Genomic DNA, 10,762 nt, shown 5'->3' with positions numbered 1-10,762 from the left:
TATTGCAAATTTTTCTGTCTCATTGAATTTCTTCACAAATTATGCATAGATGAAATGAATGAATTAATGAATAGATAAACAAAGAAATAAGTGATATAATAAATAAAAAATTTAAAAAGGTTATCTGAATAAATACAAGATAATTAAATGGTTTGATCATAATTCATTAACATTCCTTCAACAAATAAATACATAAACAGGATGAAAATAAAATGTATCCAAATTAAGAAGTGCTGTACATTTTAATTATAATTAATCAAAACGTTTAATATTCAGTGTACCTTTGTAGCAAGAAAACTGTTTTACAAAGGCTGGACATAAGAGTAAACAGAGTGCTTAACTACGGGGCATTAAAAGCACAAAGCTGGGACTATGTTCACTTTGTTTTGACAGGCTTTCTGGTACTATAAATAGAACAAATAATAATATGGACAATTACTTGCACGTTGTTGTTCTTTGAAGTGTCCTCTCTGTGTTGAGGGCAGAGAACTTGTGTGTGTTGTCTGTTCCAAACATAGAAATTAGACTTTTATATTTTTTTCTCTTAGTCGTCTTAAAGGCCGAGAGTGACCTAGAAAATTTTACACCCCTACAGCAATTAAGCCGATATGGCAAGAGGGGCAGGGCTAACTCAGAAGCAGTTTAAAGTTAGAACTTGTTATCAGCATTCGCTTGCATCCTACACGTGCTCCTTTGTAGCAGACGAAACTGAAAAGATTTCACTGCAGTGATTGTTTAATACACTCTACAATTATTCATATTATTGTAAAGAAAAAACAGAGACTTTTAAAGTTTGTTAGTTTTTGAATACACATACAGTTCTAATGTATGGAACTATGGGTACAGATGTACAGTCAAGTCTCTTTCAATGTAGAACAGCCATTTGTCTCTTCCATATATATCCCCTCTCTATAATCTATATAATATGTATAAACCTTTTTTTTTCAAAGGTGCCAAAAGGAAGTGTAAATTAATGGTTTTAATTTTGATTGCTTAAAACATTCTCACATCAAAATATTTTAAGGTGTGTTACAAAATCAAATTTAGTTCACATTTTTACTTCATTAGGGTCAACATTACAATCAATCACTCCTATGTCAGTTTTAGCTGCACAGGGTTTGTGGGGAGTCCCTCCCGCCAAATGTCAATAAATCAGACACCAACTCTGGGAACTTGTGAAAGAGGTTCCATAGAAGTTTATGTTATTTACCTTGATCATGATTATTTACTCTGAATTTTTATACTTGCATAGAGATGTTTTCTTTATCCAATTTATTTATTAGATTTTTCAATGAAATACGATATAACTGTTGTATTTTATGATTGATGTACAAAAGTTATGTATATAAGGAGTTTCCTTTTGAATCGCATCTGCCCCAATAAAGTTCCCTCCAAAATTAAATTATGGCGGAAAAACATCGAAAGGAGTAATTAGGCTCACTGAGGATATTAGGCAATTACAACGTTTTCAACATTTTGATTGGAATATAGAAGACATTCTGATGAACCTATAAAAAGTGATGATACGCAAGAACGGTTTGGAGAAATATTCACTCCAAGACAGGTCAGCTCTGGAATGCTGAGGGATGTCTCCATTGTTTACACAGACACTACATTGCAAGTCTGAACGATGCTGTGCCACAGAGGGGTTTTCCAATGCCAGTTTAAATCTTTAAAAGATTTTCACACCCAATTTCAAGACTGAGTGAATAGCATTAGCAGTGATTGGATGGCCCACTATTTACACCATGCAAGATTGTGACCTGCTAATCCAAATAAACGTGCCATGCATAGATCAGTTATTACTGGAAGTAATCCCAGTGTTTTTTGAAAATGATTCTATTCTAAATTATGTGTTTTACATGCAGTTAATAGTCTGTCTGTGGATATCAACAAAGGCAGGCTGCTTTTATAGTTGAGAAAGAAACTTGATATACTATAGGAGTAAAATGGCAGGGAAAACTATCATTGCAGCATGTGTATGTTCCTCGTGTTCTCTTTATTTATGATCAGCAGAGTGATATCAGAGTAATAAACCAATAAAACGGATTATCTTGCGTACATGTATTTAGATTTAAGGTAAGACATGCTGACAGCCATTTATACGCGTCTATAGCAATGAGCTTTTCCGGTAGAAATGTAGACAAAATGCCGGTTCTCTCATCTGTCAATCATTCTCAGGAAATTTGAATTTCTTGATCACTTCATAATTTCAAATGGGAATTTCTGAAGGAATATAGCATCAATTGTTTATTTTTTTCTGCCAAAAGATGCCTTTCAGTGGACTTTGGCTCTGTAGCAAAATTTATTTATTGCTTTCTGTTGATTAAAGTTTAAATTCAAAAATGTCTTCTCTGAAGTGAAAGGTGGCAAGAAAATTGAAATTTCCTCCATTTTCGTGATTGGCTGCTATTTATACCCAAGGTCCGGTCTTTAAGTGTTGTATCCCACTCACTATGTAACCAGTTACAACATTAAAATCTGCTTTGAACAACTAAAAAAGATCAAGGTCCGTATCTAAAGCAACCTCTATGCTACACATCAATAGTTACATTAAACCATGGGTGAATACCAGTAATAGTGTTACCAGCTATAAGAGTCTGACCCACTTAAAACAGCCGCAAAAGCACAAATCTGCCCTAGTATCCAGATAGTTGACATTAAACAACTTATTTAAAGCTCCATTATTCATATACATTGTTAAATCAACCATGTAAGTTTGCAATGACAAGGCTCATCGTTTATTACTAGATACATGTAATTGAACTACTTCAAAAACTTTCATTTCCTCAAGCATCTGAAAGCTATGGCTCAAATTCTGGTGTAAACCATTGCTGATGTTTTTTTCTGAAATGGTTTGAATAATGGTTAAACGAGCAATGTAAAACTTTGATAATGTATTTACATTAACTGGATATTCTTTTATTGATGTTTTAAGAAAATCGGTTGTGATTAATATAGGTCTGAACTACAGACCCAAACGACTTGTTTACGTATAAATGTACTTATTCTTTTAATTCTTGAAAGCTGCTTTCAAATGCATTGTTGGCAATACAATGTCAACTTGAATTCAAAAATCCATAAAAAATGATTTTAACATCGTTCGTTAACTTCTGTTTGTGTTTACTTTTACTTGGTTATTTCTCCATAAATAGAAACTAAGGCTACACTTAGTGGACAAACTGAACGGACTTGTACGGACTAATTGTAGATTAGAAAAATTAGTTGAAGTCATTATATGGTAACCCTCAGGTATAAGTATGATGTGCCGCTTATTATTTGTAACGTCCAAACAATAATCAAAATTTACCTACTTTTTTTAGCTCACCTGAGCTGAAAGCTCAAGTGAGCTATTCTGATCATATTTTGTCTGTCATCCGGCTGCCGGTCTGTCCGTCTGTAAACTTTTCACATTTTCAACATCTTCTCAAGAACCACAGGGCCAATTTCAACCAAACTTTGCACCCAGCATCCTTAGCCTAAGGGGTTTCAAAGTTGTTAAAATTAGAGACCAAGCCCTCTTACAAGGGGAGATAATTAAGAAATAATTAAAAAGTACGAGAAATTTTCAAAAATCTTCTTTTCAAGAACCATTTGGCCAGGAAACTGAAACTTGTTTGAAAGCATCCTCAGGTAATGTTGATTCAAAGTTGTGAAAATCATGACCCCCGGTGGGAGGATGGGGCCACAATAGGGGGTCGACTAATTACATAGGAATATATAGAGTAAATCTTTAAAAATCTTCTTATCAAAAACTGTTAGGCCAGGAAAGCCAAAACTTATGTGAAAGCATCCTCAGGTAGTGTAAATTCAAACTTGTAAAAATCATAACCACCAGGGTTAGGGGGCCACAATGGGGGTCGACTTTTAACATACAGTAAATCTTTAATAAAAATCTTCTTCTCAGAAACTACTCAGCCAGGAAAACTGAAACTTGTGGGGAAGCATTCATTCTCAGGTAGTTTATATTTAAAGTTGCAAAAATCATTACCCCCAGGGTTAGAGTGGGGCCACAATTGGGGATCGAATTTCTAAATAGAAATATATAGAGTAAATCTCTTAAAATCTTTTTTTCAGAAAGTAATCATCAAGGAAAGCTGAAGCTTGTTTGGAAGCATCCTCAGGTAGTGTAAATTCAAATTTGTAAAAATCATAATTTCTGGGGATGGAGTGGGACAACAAAGGGTGTGGAGTTTTTATATAGGAATATTAAGAGTAAATCTTTAATAATCTTCTTCTCAGAAACTTATTAGCCAGATGATTTTTTATATTGTTTAGACTTTGGCTTCTGGATGATTCCTGGACGATTGAGTCTCACAAGGGGTTCAGATTTGATGTAGCTTTATATTCCATACATAAACAATTGTTTAAGATCTTTTTGAGAGCTACAATGCTCATGTGATGTTACTATAAAATCATCCTTTTAGAAAAGGGACTAAAGTTAATAAACATAGAATTATTGATTTTTGATTTTTATTTATACAGGATCTACATGTATTATACCACATTGTCTAGATAGTTTGTATTATGACTCCAGTAAGCTGATTATATCATACCTATTGTTCCTCAACAGTTGAGCGATGTGGCCCATTGACCTCTTGTGTCACTAGTTATCGATAAATGATTGATGTAGAGAAATATGTATATACACACAGTAAAATGCTGACATACTTCACGAAATTTTTTGCAATCTTAGTTACCTTCCTACCTGCATTTAACACCAAAGAAAGCATTTCTGTATTTTAAATATGTATCATGAATGGCCAGGCCATTGATGCAACTGGACATCCTTTTTACACATTTGATTATACATGGTTTTTTCACGGCTTGACTATAATAGGGAGTCTGATAATTAATAAATTAATACAGCATTTTGTTGTTTTTGGCTTTTGTTTAAAGATGAGTAATAATTTATAATAATCTACCAATATCTCATATGCAAAAATTAGCGGCCCCAAATATAACAGTCACAGGTGTGATAAAAACGTTCTTTAATGCGTGAAATAAAAATTTGATCAATACTTGTTGTAATTTGATATTGATCTTCTGTAGGATGAGGTGTAATGTTGATCTTTTGAAATATAGAACATTGTATATAATGGTTGTTTTATTTGCTTGGTAGATATTGTGTATTCATAAAATGTACCTTAAAAAACTAAGTTAACGACTTTAACAATAAAAAATAACGCATGATTAATATTGCATATCACAATGACCTTGAAGTAATGAAGGTAAAACATGTTTATGTATGAATTCAGTTTGTTGCTTAACAATCTTATTCTAAACATAGCTAGTTAAAAGCAATTAAATAAAATGTAAATTCATAAATATTTATTTAAATAGTGAAGCCTTATTTAAAAAAAAACTGTGTGTCTGTTTGGAATTATTTAAAACCATTAATTATTAACCATCTACTTATAATACATAGTTGCAATTGTCGTGAGGATCCTCAATATTTATGAAAGAAATTTGTTTTTAACAAACTACCTAGCCGTCCATTAATGATACATTTTTTTTTCTTATGATCAGAGGTCAAAATCCGAATCATGTAATAACAGAATCAAAATGCCAAAAAATACATGTATCTAAATGACCACAAATGCTGATTGTTTTTGTAATGAATTTAGTTTCGGATGTAACCATTAATAATCTAATCGTGTAGGTAAAAGAGTACTTTACTGATACAATTATTTTTTTGTTTGATAATAACTCCTTTTGTCTGAGAGACCAGATAATACATTTAGTTAAATAGATAAGAATTTATAGTATACTCTTTTAACTCTACATTCTAGAATGTGTTTACTCTAATTGATATGCACATACAGCATATTTCTGATAAATAATAAAAAAAAGTCAATTTCAGGAATGTTTATGACCAGATGTTGTCAAGAGAAGATTGTGGTGTTCGGATATGTTTTCATATTTTTTACATAAAAAACATGTTTCAATATTTTCGTACTTGTTTCAAACAGCTGAACGTGGTACATGGACTGCAAATAATTCAGTTTGAATGACCTTTTTCTGTTGCCATTTTTTGCAATTTTTTAAATAGAAATAAGATGTGTGTTTTATATTCTAACAATTATGATTTAACATGTATAAATTTTGAAAGGACAGGAGCTTAATATGTAATGACAGTCAATCAAAATAGAATAGCAGTATTGTACTTTTACAAGAAATAAACGTTTTTGCCAGTATGTAAACAATTAAGAAAGGTTTGGATGTCAACAATTTACCTACGAGGTGTGAAGCTTTAGAGATAATCATTTATTAGCCACACTGTAACTGTTTTTAAATGTTTTCTTTTAAATTAACAGCAGTTCTAATACCTGTTTATATAAGAGTTAAATTAGCATTAAGACAGAAAAAGACCCCAACTGCGATAACATGCCCAGTATTATCTGTTATATAAATGTCAGTGATTCCTAAGTTTGGAATATTTTTGAAATTATGGTATAGGAATTAGGCTTTGTTTTATTATTCTTTTCAAACATAAATATTCGAACAGTTTTAGATTGAAACTATTCCCAAGATGGTAGCAAATGTTAAACAATTTTAACAACTAGAATAATAAATGTACCACTTCCAAAAATGAATAACGCTGAACTATATATAAAATGTCAGATGTGATTGGATTAGTCATATAAAATTTGAGGGAACTAAAACGTTTCAGGTATTAAATTCACTGATTTACGTTTTGAAAAAGCAAAAGTATATATTATCAGTGTGTTTCAAAATGCTTCAATTCTTCTTAATAAATGATTCTTTAATCATCAGTTGCCTCTCTCTTTTTGTCAAGAATTTCCCTTGCTGGCGATCTTAGTACATATAAAAGCAAAGTTTAGCTAAGTATGATGTTTTTCATATTGTATAAGTACAATGTCTAAAACGTTTACAAAGCAAAAACAGTCTTTGCTTATCTAAAAGTACCCCCCCCCCCAAAAAAAAAAGTTTTGGTGTAGACTGAATAAATAATTAGACTTTTAAACTATGAAATCTTAATTTTTAGTTCAATGCAAAAAACAATAGAACATTCTCACTGATACAATAAATTATTCCAATTGCTTGCATCTGATAAAAAAGGAATCAAAATCATAATTCTTAATCTCAATCATAAAATAAGCTGATTCATGCTCTGCAATAAGTCATTACGGCAAATGTTTACTAAATTAAAAGCAATAACAGGACAAAATACAGCCCCTTAATATCATTAACGATATTATGGCATGCATATGTTGTATATAATTTATTCATATTAGTTGTGAGCAGGGAAGGTCACATTTCGTACTTCATATTATCTTGCATCTGATGTTGGATGATAACACTATTTTTGGAGCCTCTCTTTAATCTGTTTTTCTTGTTTGTCAAACTAAATGATAATATTTACTCAAACGTGTTATTTTGTAATAGTCACCAATATTACATTTATTTAACAATTTTAAAAAAAAGTGTACAGTATCATTTTATTTGCTTTAGTTAAACGCGTGGGTTGATTTGAAGAGTCAGTTTTCTGATCATCTGCTTTAAAATAATATAAATACGTTAAAAAATTATATCAATCATGTTTGTTTTATGTGCGGTTAGCTCATCTTTTATCACAAGGTTCGTAGTTTATGAATTTTTGTTCATATTTTTTGCATCGATTTAGCTTTTGTCGCTTTGGCTCTGAGTACTGATATGCTTTCTTTTTAATATATAAGAAGTCAAAAGTAGTATATGAAGATTTCGTTATATAGAGAATATAAATTAACTTATTTATATTATTTTAAAGCAGGCGATCCCAAAACTGACATTAGTCAATTCTTCTTTAAAAAAAAAATCGTATCTTAAGATCAAAAGTTTTAATTTACCACTATATTTTGATTGATTAAAATTAATTAAACGACGTATCCATTTTAAAGGCATTCCTCTTTCTTTATTGTAGACAGTATGGTGTTTCAAATATTTCTGGTGTTCTGGGTCGTTGTTTATGCTGAGACTAACAAAGAAAGTTGTAAAGACCTGCTACAGGGCTATCTGACAGGACAACTGTCGTCTGCTCTAGGAAGGTATCAAGTAAAGGCTTTAAGGCGGGATTTCGAAAGCTTCTCTAATGATGTTAGGAAAGCCTTAAAGGAAGTAAAAAAAAACCAAGTGACCGATATAAAAACGATTCAAGGTAGAATTTAATTTTTTTGAAATATTTTTTTTGTTTGTAAAATTTTGTCATTTATTTATTGTAATTATAAAAGGTATGTAATATTATGAATGACAATTGATATCAACTTTTTTCTCCTTTTTTTGTGTGTGATTTTAGAAATCCAGAACAGTAGTATTGTTTACACAAGATGGGAGAAAAAGACATGCCCTTCCAATGCTGAACAGGTTGTATCGGGTAATATAAATTTCTACAAAAGTTTTATTAAAATTGCTATCTTGTTACAAATGTTGAGAAACTTGTTGTGAGGGACAAAGCATTTCATACATTCTTTTCTATTGATTACTTTAGCAGCTGTGAAATCACACATCGAAAACAATTAAATATTATATTATTAATCAAAGTACTGAAGTACTGACGGGAGTTGATTTTATCGATAATAATAATTATTTATCACATGTTTATCCCAATATACGGTGGATATCACTCATGGGATAAATTTTTGATATTCCACTGTGTGTTCTTACGCCACGTGACGTCATAGTTACTCATTACGTAGGTTTAGATGGTTGATTGACGTAGAATGAAAAAGTAAATAATTAATTCAGTTGAGGGGTGTTAAATTATAAATTTGAAACATTTTATGCTGTTTCAGTTATTTGTCAAGAATCCATAAAAAATGTTCGAAAATGAATGTGTGTTTGTTAAACTTCAAGGAACTTTTTTTCAATGCGTAACGTTGTTGACGTGTTGTAAATAATGTGTTGTGCGGCTCACAATCACAATTTTTACACAAAAAGTTTGGATTAACAAAATACTTGGTAAAACATGTGATAAAAAGAATCTCCCATGATTTGCAATGGTATATGATTTTTATCCAACTCGTTGTGTGTCTTTAAAATCAACGATATGTCACTTTGCTTGGCAAGTAGTTTATAATCTCTGTTTGAATTACACACGTTTTCATAATATGAATCCTCGGACTTTTCCGACAAGAATTTCGAGAAAACCTCTTATGATTCATGTTGTATAATATTTAAAAATAGAATTGATATCATCAAACTATGTATCGTTATTCGAAAGATTTCAAAAAGTGTATGGATCCAACCAATAATGAACTCTTGTCTCGTTCAATCAGATGCTCGGCTGTCTCCGTTAATTTTCGACAAGTAAGAGATACCAGGTCACGTGATAGCTTGATGATGCGACCTCTAAATATAGACTGATACCCTGCCTGTCGGAGATGTACGGAGACAGCCGATGGTTGAACGATACTATATTGAACTCTGGCGTAGGAATACATACGACTGCAAAAAACTTCCAAATTGTTCATACTATTCAAAAACTGAATATTTCTTAGGTATTAATAAATAAGTTTCAGCGTACATTAAATCAAATGTATCGATTATTTTCATGAACTAACTCTCCCAGCGGTGATGATTTGTGCTTAGGTCCAAACACTGTTTCAGTTTCGGTTTGCCAGAATAACTGCATAGGAGAGTTGATTAAAATCAACTCCAAAAAATCTTCTATTAAAAGGTTACGTTGGAGGGTCATGGTTTCAGCACACTGGGGCAGCTGTAAATCCACGTTGCCTACCAAAGAATCCAGAGTGGGGAATTTACAACGATGGAACTGATGGAAGCAAAGCGTACATGTATGGTGGAGAGTACCAGACGGACACAGTCCTATGCCTATATGAGGAATCTTTATCAGCATGATGTCCCTTGTGCAGTTTGTTTGGTTCGAAAACGATCCGTTGTGCAAATGTTTCCAGGTAAAAGAAATATATAAATGCAATTATGAAACAAACCCACCGTGTATGATGCGTTCATACTCTGTTTTGAGACTTAAAATAAAAGCTTGGAAAAAGCAATTTGTATACTTTGTTGAGCGAAGAAATGAAACTGCCTTACTGAGAAAATATATTGTATATATAAAAAATTCTAATAGTAAAGCTCTTGTTGGAAAATTTTCTCAAAGGTCATAACTTTCATTTTGCTTGAACTATGACTACGTGTTTTGTATATGAAACAATATATGAAGTATAGTGATAATAACAATACCTTGTAGCAAGAAAGACGTGCTACGCAGGGTGGAGGTTAGAGTACCATGGAAACCTCATGGCTGGCGAATATAGTCAAAAAGCTTGATCTACCTACACCTGTGTCGACAGTCATCCAGACATGCATGGAGGCCATGCTAATAAAAATGGATATCTTTTTTATCCAGTGGAGGCTAGGTGTGGTACACTGAAGTGCCCACCTTACGTCGAGGGACGAGAAATCGTTTGTGTTGTCTGTTCTAAAGAATGAATAAATTGAAATTTCATTCAAGAATTATGTTGTTCATCTTTTAATTTCTCATGGTTTCATATTTAAGAAAATTCCACACAATAATAATACCCCTTAATTTATTTTTGTATTTATAATCAACACTTAAATATTTATTTCTTGGTCCATCGAAAGCTCGCGGGTAAAAAAATGTGCAGTGACTTTAAAGATTTTTTGTGTAACACATTTGCTTTGAATTTCCTTTAGGAAGTTTAACTTATATGCCACAAATACCATTCTCAATGGATAACGATGTATTTTTACGTTTATTCAATTTCAAATAAAGGTTAAT

The 10,762-nt window shown here is 31.8% G+C and overlaps 1 pseudogene; it reads left to right on the top strand.

Annotated features, from left to right (window-relative positions):
- The first annotated feature begins 7,926 nt into the window (after window positions 1–7,926).
- Window positions 7,927–10,468, top strand: LOC128179490 (short-chain collagen C4-like; annotated as a pseudogene).
- The last annotated feature ends 294 nt before the right edge of the window (window positions 10,469–10,762 follow it).

The sequence above is a fragment of the Crassostrea angulata genome, chromosome 4 (assembly GCF_025612915.1).
Source record: "Crassostrea angulata isolate pt1a10 chromosome 4, ASM2561291v2, whole genome shotgun sequence".
NCBI lineage: Eukaryota > Metazoa > Mollusca > Bivalvia > Ostreida > Ostreidae > Magallana > Magallana angulata.
The sequence above is the reverse complement of the archived record's forward strand: the minus strand, read 5'-3'. Positions and strand labels throughout refer to the sequence as shown.